Below are 23,354 nucleotides of genomic sequence, written 5' to 3'. Positions count from 1 at the left end.
TAGCGGGGATTAGTCTGGGATATCCGTCATGTCCGGGATAGCCGTAGTGAGGGTGTGTCTAATTTGTAATTATCTGAACACCTCCCCCTGGGCCAGCTTATACGTCTTCTGTAAGTCGTCAAATTTGAAAAGAGCACCCTTCTTGACCAAGTCCCCTATCGTCGAGATTCCTATTACATCTCATTTGTCGAACTCTGGGTATTTGCCCAGAAGCCCTAATCTTTGGGTACCCCACAGGGGCGTGGCCTTGGTGAGTGTCTGCGCCCATCGCAGGACAGAGTTCGCCAGGTGCCATATCGTCACCGTGTGAGCTGTGGGACCAACATAGCGACCCCTTCGATCCTTAGAATATAGTGCCTCCAGGTATCCCGCCCTCCCCATCTGGTATCTGTCCAGCATGTATGCCGGGTCCACGGGGATCTGTAAATCCAGTTGTTCACCACCAACTGTGATGCCCAATAATAAAGACGGAGATTCGGGAGGGTAATGCCCCCGTCATACCACCCTTTAGTTAACTTTCTCATGGCTATTCGAGGGGACCCACCATCCCATAATAGTGTTCTGGCTTTGCTCTCCACCCCAGTGAAATAAGCGGCAGGGACCCTGTGGGGGCAGTTTTGAATGATATACAAAAACCTAGGAAGGGCCAACATCTTAAAAAGGGCCGCTCGCCCGATCAGGGACAGAGGCAAGGACTGCCAGTGTTTAAAATCCGCCCGCAGTCTAGTCAGAGGGGCCGCGAGATTACGGTCGTAGAAAAGTTGGGGGTCTGGAGTTACATAGATAACCAAATAGCGGAAGCCTTCCATTGCGACCTCCACAGTACATCCAGAGGGTAGTCGGGGAGCCTGACCCCTCAGAACAAACAGCACAGATTTACTCCAGTTTATGGCATATCCCGAATATTTCCCAAAATTTGTAAAAATATTTAACACTCCATGAAGGGATCTGTAAGGGGACGCAAGGTCTAGCAATATATCATCGGCATATAATGATATCCTGTCCTCGTGACCCTCCGCCCACCTCAGGCCCCTCACCATGACATCTTGCCTGACCCATGCAGCCAGCGGCTCTAGCATCAAAGAAAAGAGCAATGGGGAGAGGGGGCAGCCCTGTCTAGTGCCCCTTTTCAGTAGGAAGGATCTAGATCTGTAGTTATTTACTAGGACCTGTCCCCGGATATCTGTGTAAAATAGCCTCACCCTGCCCATAAATTTGTGCCCGAAGCCCATACACCTCAAGACTTCAAATAAGTAAGGACATTCGATGGAATCAAACGCCATCGAGGCGTCCAGAGAGAGGACCACCGAGTCCTCCTCAAGAAACTCACGGCGTGCTAAGACGTTATGGAGGCGTCTGATGTTGAGCGCCGTATTCCTACCAGGCATGAATCCCGATTGATCAGGGTGTACCAGTGTGGAGATGACCGCTATCCGGCGCAGGGCAAGGACTTTTGCTAGGATCTTTGCTTCCGCATTTATTAGGGAAATGGGGCGGTAGGAGCTGCAGGCGTCAGCGGGTTTACCCGGTTTCCTAATTACTACGATAGACGCCAGTCATTGGTCCTCTGGGAGGTGACCTTTCTCGTAGCTCTCAGATGGGGCGTCACCTGGGTGGCAGCCACTTTTAGAAATTCTATGGGGATACCATTAGGTCCCATCGCCTTGCCGGACTGCATCTTACTCCTTGCTTGTTGGATTTCGAGACCGGTCAAGTCTCGGTCCAGTGCGTCCCTGTCACTATCTGATAATACCGGTATGATACTGTCCTCTAGGAGTTGGCGGAAGTCCTGCGTTTTGTATGAAGTGGATGGAGTATAAACGAGCTCCAAATGGTCCGCAAATGCATTGGCGATTTCCCTAGGGTGTGTGACTTGCAACCCGTCTCCAAGAGTTAACCGGGGCACCCATCTCTCCCCCAGCTCCCTCCTCTCCAGCCACGCTAGCAATTTCCCAGCTCTGTCTCCCAGTTCATATAGTCGATGTGTCGGAGTTTTGCCTGTATCTGTTCCCTGACTAGATTCTGTATTCCTCTTGTTTGAGCTCCAAGCGGTGTCTGGTGTCCTCTGAGGGGGCCGTGTTGTAATCGGCTTCCAGTCTATGGAGGTCACCCTCAACCTGGACAATGTGATGTTTGCTCTTCTTGGTGTATCCCACCTTAAGGGCCATGGCTTGACCTTTTACCACTACCTTAAACGCCTCCCAGACCGTTTGCACCGATTCCACCGAGCCTACATTCTCAGTAAAATAATTAAAGGCATGTTCAAGCAATTCCTCTTTAATGTCTGGGACTATCAGCAACCAGGGGCTAAGAATCAGTTCAGTGCGTGGTGGGGGCTCAAAAAGTGTGAAGTCCGCTGTCGCTGGGGAGTGGTCCGAGATGCCTCTCGGGAGTGTCCGGGGGTTTTGGAAATGGCCAAGGGACTCTGACTGCGTTAAGAAATAGTCAATGCGGGAGGAACTCTTGTGGGCGTTGGTGTAGTAGGTGTACTGGATACCGTCCAGTTGGAATGTGCGCCATATGTCCACTAGACCCAGGGCACGGCAAACTCTTCCATGTGTGTGAGGTCGTGTCGACAGTCTGGGTGGATGTCTATCTTTGCTATCATCCATAGTCATATTGAAATCCCCACCCAATATTAGTGCGCCTACGGGAAGATCTGTTAATACCCTCCCAAGATCCACCATCGCCTCTTTACCCCCTCCCAAGATCCACCATCGCCTCTTTACCCATTGCCGGGGGAGGTATACTGAGACCATATTTAATAATCTCCCCTCCCATTGCACCTCTGCCACTGCAAACCTGCCCCACGGATCTGCCCAAGTTCGCCTCAACACGAGCACCACACTCTTTTTGACCAAGATACCTGTGCCCCTAGAACCAGAGGTGTCCGCATGTACCAGCAGCTTGTAACCCCATCTCATGAGGGCTTTGCATTTATTACCCACCATGTGCGTCTCCTGGAGGAACACCAGATCGGAGGCCTGCCGTTTTAGGTATTGCTGCACTATCCCTGGTTTGATTTTGTCCCCCATGCCGTTCACATTCCACGTCATCACTAAAAGTGATTTAAACATATTAACCCCTGCCATCAGACGTCGAGTGACTCGGATTAAAATATACTCTTGTCCCCAGAAGCGGGATTTCAGCCTCTAGGAGGCGAGTCTCCCTCCACCCATCCCTGCCTTCCCTAAGGTGGACAGAAAGTTCACCCCAGTGTATTACCATTTCAGCTGCAACATGACTGTCTTGGCAAATCCTGAAATTCACTCTTAGCCTACCTGTGACTTGTGAACCCAAACCCCCAAAACCTCCCAACCCTCCTCCCAAGAACAGCCCCACCTCCCCCCTCCCTGCGGATTTCAAACTACCTACTCCCAAACTAGGCAGAGTGCCTCTCTCTCAAAAAAAACCCCGCAAAATAATCCTAGGTGTTGGCTGGCAGCACTCACTCCCTCGCCTTGCCGTAGTGTTTGTGTTTGTAAGTTAAATGTTACATCCTGCATTTAACGTGTTTCAGTCCCCACTAACATATCATCCAGTGTCTGTCTCTTGCAACCACTTATCTGCGAACTGTTCCGCTTCAATCCCTGTCCGGGTTCAGGCTATTCTGCTGCGCGGCATCCCTCCCTTTGCAGCCGATGAAGTGCCTTCTTCATGTTCCTTTCAGAGTATGGAGCTGGGCGGAAGAGGTCCTACATTCGACCCCTTCGTGGACCCTCGACTCTGCTCCACCCTTCCATCCAGTCCTAAGCTTCTTCTGGTGTGGAGAAGAACCACATCTTCCCTTCAGATTCTACGCGCAGTTTTGCAGGGAATAACATCGCATATTTCACTTCACGCTTTCGGAGTTCTTTTTTAACGGCCATAAAACTGCACCGTTGAGCTTGGACCTTTGCTGTGTAGTCAGGAAAGATAGTAACCACACTATTGTCGATCTTAAGCAGTGGATTAGCTCTGGCTGTCTGCAGGATTGCATCTCGGTCTTTGTAATTGAAGACCCTCGCTATGAGCGGGCGCGGAGGGGCCCCTGGCTTAGGTCGACCCCCTGGCACCCTGTGGGCCCTTTCAATGGAGAAGTAGCTGGATAGACGTTTAGGCTGGAGATGTTGTGTAATTAACTCCACCACGTAGAGGTCCGCAGCAGGCCCCTCTGCGTGTTCCGGAACCCCCAAAATGCGAATATGGCACCCCCTGTGTTGCTTCCATAAGATGCCCGGTTTGGCTGCTGTCTGTTTATTGCTCCGCCAAGGGTGCAGGGAGGAGGGGGTCTCCAGACTGCTGACAAGGCCCCGCTCGCAGCTCCCGCCGGGGCCACGATTTTCAAACTGGCTGGCCGGGTCGTCAGGCACCTTGCTCTGTCCCCACACTCACCGCCTCTAATTCCCTGGGAACAGTCGCCGCTGGATACCACCTCCACTCTGCAGCGTCAGCCCAAGCACCAGAATGACATGGGGCTTTCACTCCATGCTGAGGAACTGGATTATCCGGGTGCTGCGGTCTGCGCTGGAACTCCAGGACACGGACGTCCGATTACAGCGCCATCGCCATATTCCTCCCGTACTCGCTGCAGGTGTGGTTTTCTTACGACCTTTCGAGTACTGTGGAGCACCGTTCTACCTCTCGCTGGGTTCCGGAGATGCAGGCAGACATGCCCCTTTAGAGCACTGAGATTAGCCCACGATAATTGTCAGGATAAATTACAGATTTTCCGCGAGGGTTGAGGAGCTTCGCTAGAGAGCCGCCATTTGCCTCGGCTGCTGGCCACGCCCCTATAGTTTCTGATTTAGAAACCTTTGTCAAAGAAAACCTTGACCCCCTTTATATAAAAAACGAAAAGAGACCTGTGCAGACTGAATAACTTACACTTATCTTTGGCAGGGCGGTAATCTGTTCCCCCAAAATTGTTTACTTTTTCCATGCCATCCCTTTCGAGATCAAAAATATATGGTTTAAGAGGTTGTAAGAGCTGATGTGTTGATTTGTCTGGGCATATTCTAAACCTAGAAGGACCCTAAAATGTTTGACTCTTCCTAAAGATAGAGGGGAGTGGGGGTTACCAAATCTTAAACTATATTATTGGTCCACCATGCTTCAAAACTGTTTGGTAATATTGCAAGTAAAATCTCCGCTCCAAGTTAGATCTGCATATTCCCTCTCCCTTAGAGTTACTCATAGGGGAGGAGGCATGTGGAGGCCTTTGGAGACAAATTTAATTGAACTATTTTAAGAGAGTACGCTTTAAGACCTTACAGAATGCTCTTAAAGTTTGGTCAGCTGTCCATATGTTATTGGGGATAGGTAGATTACATTTGTATACCCTAATAGGTAACAATGGGAGTTTACCAGGGTTTTCTGCTAACCAATATATCCTTTGTTGGGTAAAAGCTGGCTAAAACAAGGTAGGTCACCCTCACCCTCACCCCCCCCCCCCCCCACGGGGTTTATTCGTTTTCAAGAGCCTAAGAATGATTTTAGTCAGAAAGACTTCAAGTACCTTCAGGTAAGGGACTTTGTAACCTGTAAGGGAGAAGGACTGGCAGGTTTCCAAAGGAGTGACTTGGTGGATCTATTGGTTAGCAGGCATAAATCCCACATTGGGGTTATTTATACCTTTCTTAATAAATGGATGAAAGACAATTTAGGCAAATACTCTCTGAAATGGCAGGAGAAGTTGGCTATCTCGGAAACTAGTTTCTTGGAATCTATTAGCACAAATTGTTTTATTATCTTCAAAGTTGCAAAAGCAGTACTATAAAACAAGTTTTAATCTTTATTATACTCCCAGTAGAATTATCAAATGGTGGGATGGTAAGGGATCACGGGGCCCCAGATGTAAATTTAGGAGGGCCGATAGTGTACATATACTTGCCACCTGTCATGCATTAAAAACTATTAAGGAAGAAATCACCGAATCTTTCAATGAGAAATTAAATTTGAGAATATCTTTGACACCTGCCGTGATTCTATTGGGAGTACCAGCGGGGGAGGTGTGACTTTTATTTATATCCATGACTACTTTTCGATTGTATATTGCATCGGCATGGCTGGATATTAATCCACCCGTTTTTCAGCAATGGCTAACCCAGGTTCTCACAGTATGCAGTTTGGAAAAAGTTATCTACTCAAGGAGAGGGGCACGGGGTAAAAAACAAAAAAAAAAAAAAAAAAAAAAAGGCCTCCTGAGGTGGGCTCTGCTCCTAGACTGGATGTATCCCCTTCTTCGGCAGCCTCTCCAATTGACAATTTGTACTGAGGTCAATTTATGTGATATTGATTGTATGTGTGTGTGGGGGGGGGGTCAGGGGCTATTTGTGGTTAAATTATGTTTTTCTATATGGATTATTGCAATGGAATGGATAATGATAAAAAAAGGAAAGGCCAATGGTACCAGTACCAATCTCTTCTATTTGGCCTATCCTCAGCTTCCTGGGTGTTCACCAAGCTATTGAACCCAGTGGTTGTTCGCTTACGAGAGATGGGGGTTCGCATGATCATCTATCTGGACGACATGCTTCTTGTGGCCCAAGATCACTCCCTTCTGTTAATGCACTGGTCTTGGAAGATGCCTCTCCTTCAGAATCTGGGTTTTGCGATACATACCAAGAAATCCATGATCGTTCCATCCCAACAAGTGGAATTCCTCGGCTTTCAGGTAAGTTTCCTAACAGCACAATTGCTTCTTCCTTCTTTGACATTGAAATCCATCACAAGAGAACTGAAATCGACTTGGTCAAAACCATGGTGCCTTTGAGATCCCTGGCCAAGATTGTGGGGTTGCTAGCGTCTTTGATTCAATAAATCTTCCCTGTCCGGTTGCACTACAGAGCTCCTCAGCGCCTGAAGATTCATTACTTGTAACAGGGCTTGTTACGATCACCTGATTCCACTGGCAGCCGAAGCCCAAGAAGGACATCAGTGGTGGCTTCTTCACATGGAAACATGGAATGGCAAGGCCATTTTTGGTAGTCTCCCCAGACGTGGTCATAGAGTCCGACGCCAGTCGTTGGGACGCACGATGAGGAGAGTTTTCTACAAGCTGTCGTTGGTCAGCCGATTACGGCTTCATATCAATTGCCTGGAACTTTTAGCAGGTTCTTTTGCCATAAGGTCAATCTCTCCCATCAAAAGCAACTGCTGCATCCTCCTGCGGCTGGACAATGTTTAGGAGGTTTGCTATATAAACCGCTTGGGGGGCACAAGATCACGCCTACTGGCCAAAATAGCCCGAGACTTTTGGCATTATTGCCTTTCGCAGAAGATCACGGTTTTGGCAGAATATCTTCCGGGCATAGACAATCTAGTTGCGGACTGGAAGTCCAGATTCCTGAAGGACTACAGCGATTGGAATCTCCATCCTCTGATCTTTCAGGAAATAATGTCGACTCTTGAGCCGTGCCATGTGTATCTGTTTGCGCCCCCGGCTCAAATACCACTGTCCTATACTTGGAGGCCAGATCTGATGGCCTTGGGGACAGATGCCTTCCTCTACCTTTGGGGAGATCAGACGAATTACGCCTTCCCTCCATTTGCCATGATTGCGAGGGTGGTGGCCAGGTCTGATGTCCCTCCATTTGCCATGATTGCGAGGGTGGTGGCCAGGTCTGATGTCAATCGACGACTCTGGTGCTAGTTACCCCTCTGTGGAAGACACAATCGTGGTTTCCATCTCTTTTGGAATTGTCCGTAGCTCTTCCCATCCTCCTTCCAGCTTTCCTTCAGTTACTCCTGGATCCAGTGAATTCGCCTCATCCTCTAATTCTTCAAGACCAATTGATTCTCATGGTCTGGAATGTTTCAGGAGACATGAACAGATTGAAAGAATTTCGGCTGCAGCTGCCAAATTTATACATCAAGCTTGGACTCCTTCCACCCGTACACAATATTCTTCTGCATGGAAACGTTGGCTGGGTTGGTGCCTTCAACAGGAGGTGGATCCCGTGGGATCCGAATTGAAAGATGTTCTGAATTTCCTTTGAGTTTGCTGAATCTGGACTATGTTACAGGTAGGTTGTTTTCTCCTGATGGGGTTTCTCTTATTATTTCTAAATGAACAAAGACCATGTCACGCTCTATTGATTTTCCATACAATGCTAAATGATGCGTAGTGAAATGTTCAAAAGTTTAGAACGTACGTTGGCTCATGGAACCAAATCTCTTGGTCCCTTACTGCTGGCTATCCAAAAGCCTTTCCGGCCAGTGTCAGCGAAGACCTTGGGTCGTTGGGTCATGTCTGAAGCTAGGATTGACATTTCAGTGTATGGTGCTAATTCAGCTTGAAGGGCCATGGCTTCCACAGATGATTGGTGGTTTTGATAGAGGCGTGGTTCAAAGCCTCATGGGAAATGTAGTGTATTATGTTTACTGTTTTTGATAGGCCGCTGTTTTTTTTTGTGTGAAGATTGAGAAGCATTATCCTCGCCTCTGTGTCCTTAATAGAATTTAAAATTCTTGTTGCAAAAGCTAGAATATTTTCTATTCCTCTCCGTTAGGCTATACAACCATTGTACTCAATTTTGTTACTGTGAGCTTTTTAGTAAAGTCTTTTACATTTTCACAAGCCTTTTAAAAATCTACTTAACATTTAAAAAACGAAAAAATATCTTTAAGAAAAGTTCTCTCTTGTTAAGAGTCCTGTGATACCCTGGATAAGGGGCAGTAATGTTCATGATGATTGCATGATAAAGATCAATGACCTATGTTGCTTTCAGCACTTCGCAATCAAACAGAATAAGATCGGTTGGGTATTGTTTGTTCGTACCACAAGGCAGGAATATTGTTGTGTCATATTCAAGGTGCTCTCTGGGAGGGGACTGATTGGTTTTGGCTGTGATGGGGGGTAGGGGACTGAGACGTCTTTCCTGGAATGTTAACGGACTGGGGGACAGGATAAAACGGGGGGTGGTCCTGCAGTTTTTAAAACGGATTTCACCTGACATCGTGTTCTTGCAGGAAACACACCTTATTGGTAATTCCTTCTGTGCCATGAACAGGCGGGGCTATCGCCTTGTGGCTCATTCGGGCTTCACCTCTGGTTCGAGGGGTGTGGGCATTATGGTTAAAACCTCGCTCCCGTTGGAGGTTGACGAGGTGCTCCATGATGACAGGGGGCGCTATACGGCTCTGGTGGGTAGATGGGAGGGTAAAGTGGTTGTTCTGGTCTCTGTTTATGTCCCGCCGGGGTTGCAGACGACTACTTTTGCGGATTTGGGGCGCCTTCTCCTTGGGCTGCCGGAGGGGATTCTAGTGGTTGGAGGGGATTTTAATGCTGTGGTCTCTGGAGCTGAGGATCGTTACCCACCCAGGGATCTCCCCCGGGCCACAACTTGGTTGTCTGGCCTCTTGGATACCCTGGGATTGGTGGATTGTTGGCGGCTAAAACACCCTGCGCAGGCACAATACACCTTTCATTCCGGGGCTCATGGTAGTCTTTCGAGAATTGATTATGTTCTGATGCCAGCGACACAGGCGGGGAGGATCGGGGAGGTGCGACATCTTGCTCGGGGTATTTCAGACCACTCCCCGCTCTTGTTACATTTCGATATTGTCCTGGGGGTGGAGGGGAGGGTGGTCCCGATCAACCCCTGGTACCGGCGTAATCCCGCAATTCGCGCAGATTTGGTTAAATCCCTTGAGCAATATTTTGGAGATAATGTGGGATCGGTGTCGTCTGCTGTTTCTCTGTGGGAGGCGTTCAAAACGGTACTCCGGGGGGAGGCCCTGTCCCTCATTTCCCATTCCAAGAGGTGCGAGCAGGAGGAGGTGACCCATATCGAGTCTGAGATAATTGAGTTGGAGGGTGACCTGGATTGTGGTGTCACGGAAGACAAATTGCATGCTCTCAGACTCAAACAAGCGGACTATAAGGCCCTGGTCACCGAAGCGGCCAGGGGCCTGAGTAGGGAGCAACAGGGGCGACTGTATGATATGGGTGATAAGGCTGGAAAACTGATTGCGTGGCTGGATAAAAAGGAGAGAGCGAGTCGAGTTGTCCCGTTGGTTGAGAGTGGATGGTGTGTGTGTTACTGATCATGTGGAAATTGTTGATTGCTTCGCAGAGTATTTCCGTGGGGTGTACTCCCCGGTCTCTTCTCGCTCGGAAGAGGATTCCCGCGGCTTGCTTAAAGATATTGCGTTGCCTTCCCTTTCGGAGGAGGATAAATCGTTGATGGACGCGACTCCGACATCTGAGGAGATCGCCCTGGCCATACGCTCAGTCGCCTCTGGCAAGGCCATGGGGTCTAATGGCCTTCCCATTGAATTGTACAAATTGCGGCCGGATACCTTGGCGCCGCATCTTCGTGATATGTTCCTCGCAGCCCGGGCGGCGGGTTCCCTCCCGCGGGACCAGCGTCTAGCCACTATTGTGGTTATTCATAAGGAGGGGAGGCCGCGTGATCGGGTCACGTCTTACAGGCTCATTTCGCTTTTGAATGCGGAACCGAAAATTCTGGCCAAGGTGCTGGCTAATCGGCTGGTCAGCGTGGTGTGCGATCTGATCCATCAGGACCAGTCCGGTTTTATTCCTCATCGCAACACCGCGCTTAACCTGCGGCGTTTGCATGGGGTGCTCTCGAGGGTTCCGTTCATACGTGAGCCAGCCATTTTGGCGTCCCTGGACGCCACTATGGCGTTCGACACGCTTGAGTGGCCATATATCTGGGCGACGCTGGAGAAGTTTGGGTTTGGCCCGGGATTCATTGGCTGGGTGAAATTGTTGTATTCCGGACCACTGGCGCAGGTGGTGGTGAATGGTAGAGTATCGGCTCCCTTTGAATTGGGCAGGGGCACGCGACAGGGTTGCCCGCTGTCGCCTCTCCTCTTTGCGCTCGCCTTGGAGCCCCTGGCGGAGTGGCTGCGGTGGCACCCTTCGATTCGTGGTCTCCGATGGACTCCTGAGTATGAGGATCGCGTCTCTCTCTACGCGGACGATATTCTTTTGTATCTTGCTTCCCCGCGTGAATCGTTGATTGTGTTGGTGGATGTACTGTATTCCTTTGGCCGTAACTCAGGCCTAGTCATCAACTGAATAATACAAAAAACAATGGTCCTAACTCAATTGTTAACACAACAGCAGTATGTCATCCCGTTAAATCTTTACAAAATTTAGAGCTGAATTACATTTAGAATAGCTCAAGAAATTCAATTTGACATTTCAACATGAAGCGATGCAACATCCATTATTTGATTCATCAATATTTATTTGCAAAAGATTTTTTAGATTATATAAAGTTCGGCGCATGGTTGCTCCAGAGGGAACGTGCATAAGATAAAAGTGCTGAGAAGTGAATGTGTAGAGACAGAAAATTTAAAGAACAATAGAACAGATATTAAAATTATTGACAAGATACACGGTTATAATTCACCGTACAAGGTGTCCTGGTCACGTATCAAAAATCAGTTTCAATTTTCATGTACAGAATTCAATTCATATTGTAGCACGTTTGGGAAATGTGTACCAGGCTTAACAACAAGGAGGTGTCGACGTTTCGACCCGTCTTAAGGTACAGAGGTATTTTGAGGCCTTGACCATGCGGGTCTTCTTCAGGACAACAGGGGGGATTAAGGGGCAACCTGACGTGGTCCTCAACTTGACTTAATTGTCTAATGTGAATCCAGGTGTTACTCTACCATAGATCACTAGTATCGGTAATTCAATAACCATGTAAGTGGTCCTGTCTGGTAAGTTTCACAGGCAGTCAAAACTGCAATGTGGAATCAGTCCGTTCTGCAATGTATCTGGCCTTCTATTTAAGGGAGGGAAACGGAATTCAATTAGGCATCTCGTTTCCAGACGCTGGCCGAGCTGCGTCTCAATGGGTTCGTGCTTCCCGTGGCGTCTCAACCGAAAGGATACATGGTTATTGAATTACCGATACTAGTGATCTATGGTAGAGTAACACCTGGATTCCCATTAGACAATTAAGTCAAGTTGAGGACCACGTCAGGTTGCCCCTTAATCCCCCCTGTTGTCCTGAAGAAGACCCGCATGGTCAAGGCCTCAAAATACCTCTGTACCTTAAGACGGGTCGAAACGTCGACACCTCCTTGTTGTTAAGCCTGGTACACGCCATTTCCCAAACGTGCTACAATATGAATTGAATTCTGTACATGAAAATTGAAACTGATTTTTGATACGTGACCAGGACACCTTGTACGGTGAATTATAACCGTGTATCTTGTCAATAATTTTAATATCTGTTCTATTGTTCTTTAAATTTTCTGTCTCTACACATTCACTTCTCAGCACTTTTATCTTATGCACGTTCCCTCTGGAGCAACCATGCGCCGAACTTTATATAATCTAAAAAATCTTTTGCAAATAAATATTGATGAATCAAATAATGGATGTTGCATCGCTTCATGTTGAAATGTCAAATTGAATTTCTTGAGCTATTCTAAATGTAATTCAGCTCTAAATTTTGTAAAGATTTAACGGGATGACATACTGCTGTTGTGTTAACAATTGAGTTAGGACCATTGTTTTTTGTATTGATCTGATTCCCAGGTCCCTGACTTTTGGGATAACCCCATTTTTTGTAATGGCTAGTCATCAACTGGGCTAAGTCCTGTGTATATGTCCTTTCAGGGGAGGCTCCTATCCTCCCGCGGGGTTGTCCTATCCAGGTTGCTCAACAGGGATTTAAGTATCTGGGAATTTTTATTACCCTGGACTCTGCGGCCCGATACACACAGAACCTACTCCCTCCCCTCCAACGTTTGAAGGCGGATGTGGCGCGTTGGCGGCGTTTGCCGCTCTCGCCGCTCGGCGCTGTTTAAGATGAGGTCGTTGCCACGGTTTTTATATGCCTTACAAAACACGATGGATGTCGTTCCGGCTAGTTACTTTCGGGAGGTGGAGGGTCTGCAGCGCCAACTGTTTTGGGATGGGAGGCCGCGGATCGCCCTCGCGAAGCTGACGCTCTCGTGGTACGATGGGGGGGGGTCGCCCTCCCCGACATCAAACGTTATTACTGGGCCTCCCAGCTGGCGGCGATAAACCACGGGCTTTATGGGCCCGCCCTTAATCCGGCCTTTGAAATGGACAAATTGTTGTTGCCGGGTGGCGACTACAATCGTGCGCTCTACTCTAGATCGCTCGACGCACGTTTGACGGGTCCAACACGGGTCGCGGTACGGGTGTGGCATGCGGCAAACTCGGCGATGGGGTGGAAGGATCGGTTGACCCGGGCAACGCCATTGTATGCTTCTGAGCGACTGGGTGGTTTGTGGACGACGAAAGGCTTTGAGAAGTGGGACACGATTGGCATCAGCATGGTGGGGGATCTTTGGACGAAAGGGGGATTTAAAACGTTTGATGTGCTGCAAGCGGAATACCAGTTGCATGACAGGGAGTACTTCCGGTATGTGCAGGTTCGTCACGCGTTGTGTTCCGTATTCCCGGAGGTCGCGTCCATCCCGGAGTGTTCCCCATTGGAAGATAGAGTGCTAGACGGGTATGTACCGGATGGCACTATCTCGTTGATCTATAAAAAGCTCATCAACGATCGATCGGGACTGCTGGCCGCCCTTCGTGAGGCATGGGTCGCTGATGGATTGGAGCTGGACGACGAGGATTGGGTGTCTGCGGTGGCCTCCCCTAAAGAGGTGGCCATACCGGCCCGCCTTCGTTTCGTCCAGCTCAAGATACTCCACAGGGTCTATGTTACGGGACCGGGCCTGATGCGTATGGGATATGCGGTGGATGGGATGTGCAAGCGTGGGTGTGGTATGTTAGGGACCTTCTTCCATATTTTGTGGGAATGTCCGGAGGTGACTCGATTCTGGTGCGGTGTGCATGCGGTGTTGCAAGCGGTTACGCATGTTGCGCTGTTCCCCGAGGCGAGGAGGTGTTTGTTGAATGTTTGGGAGCCGACTGATTACACGGTGACGCAAACGTGGTGGGTGACATTGGGATATATGGTGGCCAAGCGTGACATAGCACAATTGTGGGGCTCCCAGAGGTCACCCACGATCTCGGTATGGAAGGAAAACATGGATTGGTGTATGTTCCGAGAAAAGGTTGTGTATGTGGCGAGAGGCAGGCCTGGGAAATGGGTAAAGGTGTGGGGCCCCTGGAACTCCTATCGCGGCGGGATTTGTACCCCGCCACTGACGCGCGACTCGGCTACAGCCCAGTCTCCCTAGTCTGCGCATTCCCTTGATTCTGTGTTACTGTGATTACTTTGTCTCCGCCCCCTGCCCTTCCCCCCCTCCTATTTTCGTATGTTGGTAGGGCCCTCCAGAGGGGAGCACGTAATGTTGCCTAGACTTTTGCCGCCTTGTGGGTTTGTTTCTCGTTTTTTCATTTAAAAATGAAACCGCCATTTGGGATGTTCAGGCATTGTAGCCGCACATGATATTTCTGATCTGTGGGACTTTTACTGCTTGCTGCTTGTGTTCATAAATATGTTTTATGGTCTTATTGTCTACTAGCGGCCGGCCTGAGGGTTGTAGGCCCATATTTGTATATTTATTGAAATTTGTAATAAAGGTTTCACACAAAAAAAAAAACAAAAAAAACCCCAAAAAAAACAGAATAAGATCAGTGTTTTGGTGACTGTTGTAATTTCTTACGCAAATACAGAGTTAAGTTAAATGTAATTTCCAAATGTACAGTGATGACTTACAGAGTTGAGAAAAAAAAATATGAAGAAAATAGATCTTTGTACCAGCGGCGCTACTTCTAAAAAGGAAAAATAACTATTGATGGACAGAATGCAGAACAATGTCATACATTCACCCCAGTACAGAGATCTGGGCCTAATACATCGTTTTTTTGCTCACCATGCCATTCCAGTTTGGACCCAGCCATATGCAAATCTGTCTTGACCCTATGGGAACAGTCCAGCCTGAACTGCCAGGCCAGGTCCTCCCTGGACTGGAAACAAGCATCCTAGGACTGGTTTCGGGGTTTCACCCCTCTTCAGCCAGGATAGCTCAATTCCAGTGGCATGGAGAGCGCGGGACTCACGTCTGAGCATACCCGTCCCACTCGGGGTGACATATGCAAAAAGAACTATTGATGGACAGAATGCAGAAAAATGTCATACACTCACACCAGTACAGAGATCTGGGCCTAAATCCATAGTTTTTTTGCTCACCATGCCATTCCAGTTTGGACCCAGACATATGCAAATCAGTCTTGACCCTGTGCCCTATGGGAACAGTCCAGCCCTAAGTTGGCAGGGTATGCCCAGACGTGGGTCCCTTGCTCACTTTGCCATTGGATTCAAGATAGCCTGGCGATGAGGGTTATGAACCCGAAACCGGTCCCAGGATGTTTGTTTCCGATCCAGGGAAGACATGGCTTGGCAGTTCGGGCTGGACTGTTCCCATGAGGCACAGGGTCAGACTGATTTGCATATGGCCATGTTCGAACTGGGGTGGTGGAGTGAGCTAAAGAATGATGATGGATTAAACCCAGATCAGTTGACTGGGGGTGAGTGTTTGATTTACTCAAGTGCTCCGTCCATCATCCCCTTTGGTATCACTTCTAAAAAGGAGCGCAAAACAGGACTAGCAACTTAACACAAAATCTTCAAAGTAATGTCTTTAAAGTAAAGAACATAAATCATAATTAGGAGGGTAAGTACAACTTAAAGTAGATTATGTTTTGGTACTGAAGTGCGTAATAGCTTTTTATGGTAATTTCTGAGTGATCAGAGGAGCATCCTTGAGTGAGTAAGAAAGCGCTCCGATAAAACATCTGCAATTAAGCAAAATTGATCATCAGCATTAGATTAGCCAAGTAAAAAAGCTTTGGATATTATAATTAAGTACTGGCTTTTATATAAGACTGAAACTAAATATAAGATGGTCGCACTAATTGCGATTTTGAAATGTTTTCAATAGTCATTCTTTTTTTTTTTTTTTTTTAAAGTTTTTATTGAACAGTAAAAAGGATACAAGCATGGGCCTACAACCACCAGGGCCGGCCGCTAGAATCAAAAAAGAATCACACAGTGTTAAAGTCATTAACCGGCCCATGGGGCCCAGCCCATTACAGAAGCTCCGGTTACACATAAGGGAATCAGGATACATACATTTAACATAAATAACAACCAAAAAACAAAAGGCGAGGCGTAGTGACATGAAGTGGGCGTCAGACTACAGCAGGGGACTTCACATCCGACCACCAGATGGCGGTCAAGGGGAAGGAGGACCAAGAGGTCAGGGGGGGGGGTCACGGGTGAGCCAGGTCTACTCTCGGATATTCCAAATACGCAAGGAACCATCACGGGTCAGGGGGACAAGGCAACCTCGGAAGTGTCCACCAGGGGGGGGGGAGCACAGATATTCCCCCGATACTCATTCCATTGCCCCCAGATTCTGCCCCATGCCCCCGGTTTACCACGAGCCACATACAGTCTTCTCCCTGAACATGCACCAGTCCATGTTCTCCATCCATACAGACACGGTGGGAGGCCGCTGGGAACCCCAAAGCTGCGCTATATCTCTCTTGGCAATCATGTTCCCCAGGGCCGCCCACCGAGTCTGGGCCGCGTTATAATCATTGGGCTCCCACACATTCAGAACACAGCGACGCACCTCCGGCAACAGAGCAACCCCGGTGACTCGTCCCATAGCCTCATGCACCTGGCGCCAGTATTCCGCCACCTCGCGGCACTCCCATAGGATGTGGAGAAAGGTGGCACTAAGCCCACAGCCCCGCTTACAGAGCCCGTCGTCAGAAAATCCCATCGAAACCAAACGGGGACCCGTCACGTAAACCCGGTGGAGAATCTTAAGCTGGACCAGACGGAGACGGGCCGGGATGGCCACCTCCTTAGGGGACGACAGTGCGGACTGCCAGTCCTCGTCGTCCAACTCCACCCCATCTCCCGTCCATGCCTCCCGAAGACGCACCAAGAGGTCAGCCCGATTATTAATCAGCTTTTTATAAATTAGAGAGATAGTACTGTCGGGCACGTGACCATCGAGTATGCGGTCCTCGAGGGGCGAAGAAGCCGGGACCTTGGACCCTTCCCCAAAGACAGAGAGCAGGGCATGCCGAACCTGGGCATAGCGGAAGAACTCCCTTTCAGTAAGCTCGTATTCGCTCTGGAGCGCCGCGAAGGTTTTAACCGCGCCCTTAACCCATAAGTCTCCCACTCTGCTAATACCGATCGTGTCCCAGTGCTCAAAGCCTTTCGTAGTCCAGAGGCTACCCAATCGGTCAGAGGCGAATAAAGGAGTAGCACACGTTAAACGCTCACTCCAGCCCATGGCTACATTAGCTGCCTTCCAGATCCTTACCGCGATCTTAGTAGGGCCCGTAAGGGTCCTTCCAGCCAAGCGGGAGTAAAGCGCCCTATTATAGTTACCGCCGGGAAGCAGAAATTTATCCATCTCATACGCCGGGTTCAAGCCGGGCGCATACGTGGCGTGGTTAATGGCCGATAGTTGGGAGGCCCAATAGTACCTTCTAATGTCGGGAAGCGCGATGCCCCCGTCGTACCAGGGGAGAGTAAGCTTTGCCAGAGCAATACGCGCCCGCCCGTCCCACACCAGTCTCCTCTGCAGGCTCTCCACCTCCCGAAAGTAGGCAACCGGAATGACATCGAAGGAGTTCTGAAGTGCATAAAGGAATCTGGGAAGGGACATCATTTTAAACAGAGCTGCACGACCAAGCGGGGACAAGGGCAGCCTACACCACCGAGCCGTATCCTCCCTCAAACGCCGAAGTGGAAGCAGGAGGTTCTGCTCATAGCGAACCGCCGGGTCCAACGAAACGTACACCCCCAGGTATTTAAAGCCGGACAGAGATAGTTGGATCGGAAGCCGAGGCGGCAAGAGAGGAGGGCCACCAGAGATAGGATACACGCAAGATTTAGACCAGTTAATAGTCAGACCCGAATTTCTCCCAAAGGAAGTAAGGACATCAAAGAGAACATTAAGCGACTGCCGCGGCGAGGTGAGATACAAAAGAATGTCATCCGCGTACAACGAGACCCGGTCCTCGAAGCTCGGGGCCCACCGGATCCCTCTGATCGAGGGCTCCCAGCGGAGCCAGGCAGCGAGCGGTTCCAAGGCGAGAGCAAAGAGCAGAGGGGACAACGGGCACCCCTGCCTCGTACCTCTACCGAGAGCGAAAGGCTGGGAAACCCGCCCATTGACGACCACCTGAGCCATTGGACCAGCGTAAAGAAGCTTCACCCAGCCAAGAAATCCCTCCCCAAAGCCGAATTTGGTCAAGACAGCCCAGAGGAATGGCCACTCGATGGTATCAAAGGCCATCGTGGCATCTAAAGAAACCAGTACGGCTGGTTCGGAGAGGTACTCCGCCCTAGCGAGGGCGCCGTGGAGACGCCGCAGGTTAAGAGCGGTATTACGATGAGGGATGAAGCCGCATTGATCCGGATAGATCAGATCACAGATAACGCTCAGCAAGCGAGTGGCGAGGACTTTAGCCAGTATCTTAGGCTCGGCGTTTAATAGAGAAATAGGCCTGTAGGAGGCACAGCGGTCTCGTGGCTTACCATCCTTGGGGATCACGACTACAGTAGCCAGACGCTGGTCGGCGGGAAGGGAACCCGTTTCGAGGGACTCCTGGAACATACGACGGAGGAAAGGCGCGATTTTATCCGGGCGCAATTTATACAACTCAATAGGGAGGCCGTTGGGACCCATAGCCTTGCCAGAGCGCAGGGAGCGAATCGCAGTTGCAATCTCGTCAACCGACAAGGGGGCGTCCAGCTGTTCACGGTCCTCGACGGACAAGCCGGGCAGGGCAATGTCCCGCAGCAGAAGGCGAGAGTCTTCCTCATCCCTATCAGTCACCGGAGAGTACACGGCCCGGAGGTGGTCAGCAAAACACTCCACAATCTCACCAGGCTCAGTCACACACTCTCCATCCGAACCCCGAAGCTCCGGGACCACACGATTCACTCTCTCCTTCCTGTCCGGCCAAGCAATCAATTTACCCGCCTTGTCCCCGGAGTCATATAGTCTACCCTGCTGCTCCCTATACATAGTCTTGGCAGCGTCAGTAACAAGAGACCTGTATTCAAACTGCTTCAAGCTGAGGGCATGGAGCCCTTCCGGAGTGACACCCGCCTCCAGCCCCGATATGTCAGTCTCCAGCTTCACCACTGCCTCATTTTTGAGCTTCTTAGCCACGACTATCTGGGAGAGGGCTTGTCCACGGAGCACGGTTTTAAAAGCTTCCCACAGGGACATTGCGGACGACACCGACCCCTCGTTTTCAAGGAAATATTGGTCAATCGACTTGACCAGGCTATCGCGAGTCGTGGGGTCTCGCAGGTACCAAGGGTTAATGGGAGCGATCCGCCCTGCAGACCGCGACCCGGTGTCAAAGAGCAGCCACAGCGGGGAATGATCAGAGATACCCCGCGCCAGGTGCCTAACCTCTCGAATCCGGGCAGTCTGGGCCGCGGGCATAAGAAAATAGTCTAATCTGGAAAGACTCCCATGCGCCCCAGAGTGAAAGGTGTACTGACATTGTGTCGGATGCATTAATCTCCAACTATCTACCAGACCAAAGGTCTCCAAGAGTCCGACGAGCCATGCCTGGGCAGCGGGGAGGGCCCTGGGCGGGTGACGATCCAGGTCACCCGAGACCACCGAATTAAAGTCCCCGCCCATAAGCAAAAGACTGTCCGGAAGTTCAAGCAGCATGCGACCCAAGTCCGAGAAGGTGGAGTTCTGGAGGCCCGGGGGAACGTAAACTGAGACCAAGGATAGTGACTGCCCCTCCCACCTCCCAGTCAAAGCCACATAGCGCCCTCTATCATCTGTGACTACCCTAGTGATCTCTAACGGAAGTGAGGATCGCAGGAGAATGCCCACCCCTCTGGAACCAGTGGTGAAACCTGAATGGGCCACAAGGCGGTATCCCCCCCTGTTCATTGCATGACAAACATTACCAACTAGATGCGTCTCCTGTAAAAACACCACATCAGGAGCCAGACGACGCAAATACTGCAGCACAACACCCCGCTTGATACGGTCCCCCAACCCATTGACGTTCCATGTCATCAATCTCAACCCGTCCCCCCCCATCCCCTCCAGTAGATCAAAAGTCCCCCAGCCAATAGCACAGCACCCGAAACTGGACAAAAATCAGTACCTCGCCCTAAAAACAAAGAACACACATCAAAACAACCCCTCCCACCCCCCCCCCCCCCCCCCCCCCCAACTCCAACTCCCCCCACCCTGCACCCCTGCGGGCCAAAAAAACCCCCCAACTTGCAGTGTGCCTGTCGCCCTACAAACCCCATTCTACGAAAAGACCCCGGAGGAGGAAAGGGACCCGTCCCCGCCCGCCCCCCACACACAGGTCATAGTGAGACAAAATGAACAAAAGAAGTAAAACCCAGCCGAACAGTGCAAAATGGCAAAGTCAAGGACCAAAAGTCACTCCAAGGGGGACCCGGCACCTTCGATACCGGCAGAGGGCCCCGGCCGGTCACCCCTGTCCGGCAGCGAGTCCAGCCAGTCACTCACGGTCGCGGGAGAGTCAAAAAAGACAGCCCGATCCTCGTGTTCCACTCGGAGTTTTGCGGGATAGAGCATAGAGTACTTCAGGCCCAGGTCTCGGAGACGACGCTTCACCCCCTGGAAACCCATCCGCTGTTTCTGGACAAGTTGGGTGAAGTCCGGATAAAAGTTTATTGACGAGTTCTCATGACGAACCGGGCCGTGGACCCGTGAGGCCTGCAAAATCGCATCTCGGTCTCTGTAGTGGAAAAGTTTGGCTACAATAGGCCTCGGGGGGGCCCCCGGCCGCGGCCGACCGCCCGGAACTCGATGGGCCCGCTCCACGGCAAAGAACTTACTTAGGCCAGCGGGGGCCAGGTGTTGGAGGATGAGTTCTTCGACCAGGAGGTCAACCGGGCGGCTGTCGGAGGACTCCGGTACGCCGATGACACGGATGTTGTTGCGTCGGGCTCGTCCCTCGAAGTCCTCCAGCCGCCGGCCCATCTGGTCGTTGGCCGTCTTGATGTCGCCAAGAGTGGTCCGCAGATCCGACACATCCGCACCAAGGGTGGAAGTACGCACATCGAGCGCTTGAACCCTCTCGTTGGTTTTAGAGAGATCCGCCCGAATTAATGTGACATCGATAGCCACCGTGTCAATTTTACGGGCCAGGGCCTCGTACTGCGTGGCGATGGTCTCCCTGATGCCGTTAATGGCGCCCATGATGTCCTGCAGGGACAGCTCCGGAGAGACGGACGTACCACCACCGGCGTCGTCTGGGGGGGCACCGGCCGCTCCAGGGGACCCTCTGCCATGCGTGTAGCGGTCCATGTTGTTCGCCTGGACCGGTCCCCCGCGAAGGGAAGCCTTAGTCTTACGCCCCTCGGGGGCCCCCTTGCCCCCCATGTGGGCCACGCTCACCGAAGGGGACCGTCGATCAAGGGTCGAGTGGGCACCTGCACCGCAGACGGGCGCCTCACCAGAGTCCGGAGTATAGCGGTGCGAGGGGACCAGAGGCAATGGGTACACTAGTAGCAGGCGGAGACAAAGGCCTCACGCAGAGGCCAAGGAAACACCAAGCCACACCAAGCGATTCCGCCGTCCAGCCCCTTTGAAGTCCAAAAGTGAAACCGAAAGTGTTGGAGCGGCCACTGGCACTGCGCTGCAGCCGCTGTTGTTCGATTACGCCCCGGCTCCACAGTTCACCCTCGCACCGGGCACCGCCATCGGGTGGGTCTCAAAAGTTCAGACCACAATAAATCAGGATTCCCAGGTCCGATTCGATTTCTGAAAGGAGATCCGTGTTCAGCCAGCCTTCATCTTCCAGATTCCGTAAACCATATCAGGATAAACTCAGGATAAATTCCGAGGAGCAGCGAGGGTCCGGGGAGCCCTGTGCTCACGCGACCATCTTGGATGCGCGCTAGGCTCCTCCCCCTCAATAGTCATTCTTGAGTCTGAGAAAGTAAGTAGTTAAATTACCGGACTTTCAGACAGCAAAAAAAGCCACCTTTAAATTAAAGGACATTAATGACAGCCTGCATCAAGGGGGGAAAAACTGCTGCAGTCTAAGAAAGAGCCAAGTGTGTTAATGACAGGGCAGAGGCTGCGATCTCCTTCACCTAATGACCGATTTCTAATCTCTCATTCGTGTTCAAGTGTAAAAGAATAATAACACCTCATAAAATAGTTATAGTATGCTGCCTTTACACTTGAGCCTCGAGCAGATGATTGTATACGAAACACAAGGCCTCAATGTCTGCCATTTTTTATAATTTACATATAGAACTGGAACACATTTTAACGAAATGCATTTTATCTTTGATTAAACAACCAATCTCATTGTCGGTAACCAGATTTAGTTTTTCTACTTCAATAGAGATTAATTTTTGTTTTTAAATTTGACATAAGGAGAGCGATACCTTCTCTTCTCTGACCATCCCTAATTTCATTGAGGGGGAGAAGACTTGACAATTGCAAATATTTCTAGAATCAGATTACTGCTTGCAAGGCTTGCTTCAGACTCCACTTACACCTTGTCCACATTGCATTAAAAAAAAGTCTATTTTTATCATTAAGGGACATGCAACGTCTAGCCACTCTGATCTTGTCTGATTTATCTACACCAAGAATCATCCGATTCGGTTGTACAACCTGCAGCAGTAAATATGGATAAGAAAGATGTAGAGGAAATTAATGTCTTGTACACAAGATAGATTCACATTCAACGTTGCAAAAGGCAATAGTGTAATTTGTCTCAGCCTTCTCCCTGCTGTTAAAACCCTACTTGGCAGTGCTCCACCATCATCCAAAGTCAACAGATCCCAGACTACAGTCTTCAGAATGAAATATATGCATATAAAACATACATTGTGCTCCAACTTCATGAGGTTTCTAGGGTCAGCACCTCTATTTTGGACTGTCTCAGGGAAATATTTCTTCACATGAGACTTAACTAAATATGACCAAAAAACAACAAGGACATAACTTTCTCTTACGATGCACTTCTCCTAGATAGAGTCGGTTGGATTAGCTCAATCCTTAGGACTAGGGGCCACACCTATAGTACATGTGAAAACCTTGGAGTTTTTTTTGACAAAGATATTATTTGATCTGTAGACCAATAGTAAATAAATCATCTTCCCCATAAAGAGATAAAATTCTCCATCAAGCAGAAAAAGAAAGCGCAGATTGACTTTGCTCCATTTTTGGCATTGCCATAAACATTTGGTTTCAAAATTGAAGCTGGTGAAGTACAAATTACTGAACCATAAAGCAAGCAGAGGTAGTAATGCATGGGATGATATGATGATTTTTTAAATGACAGATGAGAACTCAAACTTAAGATGATTTAAAACTATGCCCCCAACCAACAAATAGAATAAGGCTGCCAGGATGGCTTTGTCATTGAC

Source organism: Triturus cristatus, chromosome 1_2, assembly GCF_964204655.1.
Source record: "Triturus cristatus chromosome 1_2, aTriCri1.1, whole genome shotgun sequence".
NCBI lineage: Eukaryota > Metazoa > Chordata > Amphibia > Caudata > Salamandridae > Triturus > Triturus cristatus.
The sequence above is the reverse complement of the archived record's forward strand: the minus strand, read 5'-3'. Positions refer to the sequence as shown.